We start from the raw sequence: 966 nt of genomic DNA, 5'->3' as shown, positions 1-966 counted from the left end.
GAAGCAAGTAGAAGCAAAAATGTGATAGCACGACCCAAAACGAAAAGGACGAAAGCTGACGAATCGCTTCTCGAGCATCTCTCGTACTTAATCCTAGGACAGGAGGAATCATTCTCGACTCGTGTGTGAGTGGAGCCAAGTTATTCGAGCCATCCAGCGGCCACGAGGCTCCTCGAGAGCCGAGTATCTCGCGTCGAGGGTCTTTCGTCGACGCAACTTCAATTTCCTTGCGATTGATCCTCTTCTGAGTGTCCTACAACGCAGAGAGAGACTGTGAGAGCGAGGAGAGACGGAACACGGTGTGATAGTTACCATTTTAAGCGCGTCAAGGCGGCTAGAACTCTTTTACCTGTGCTCAGAGGACGACGATCCTCGTTTAGAAGAGGAACAGAGGCCCAGAGGCTGCTCTGGGCTCGTTTTACTCGAGAATACAGCGCTCTGGCGCTGTCTGCAAGCGTATACGCACGCTCACGCGTGTATTCTATATTTATTTATTTATACAAACAAGCTGTGAACCGCGCTGCGCCCTCCAGCGAGTCACAAAAGTGATCGACAATTGTATTATCGTTTAAGAAACGCGACGAGGACGATGCCTGATCGTTCGATCGCTATTCTGCTCTGTAATTACGCGACCATGGTTGTGCCAGGCTATTTATTTATAATTGCGAGACCTGTGACGAGCTCCCAGCAAGAGTTCGTTGTTGAAACCTTGCTGAGATTCGTGTTTCGTTCGTTGATATGCTCTGTTTTAGGTGTTTAAATGTCTGACGAGGAGCAGACGTAGCTTATTTGGCGATTGAACCGTCTGAGAACACGCTGTGGACTTTGTTTTTTTAATTAAGACGAGATTCGAGGCGGACCACAGCGGTTTTGCTCTTCAGTTTCAGGGAGAATCTTGTCTGTGGTCTGCTGATTAGCGATTTAAGGCGATCAGAAGTTGCAGGGGACCTTTTTACATTCCATTCG

This window comes from Xylocopa sonorina, chromosome 16 (assembly GCF_050948175.1).
Source record: "Xylocopa sonorina isolate GNS202 chromosome 16, iyXylSono1_principal, whole genome shotgun sequence".
Lineage (NCBI taxonomy): Eukaryota > Metazoa > Arthropoda > Insecta > Hymenoptera > Apidae > Xylocopa > Xylocopa sonorina.
Note: the sequence above shows the minus strand (reverse complement) of the source record.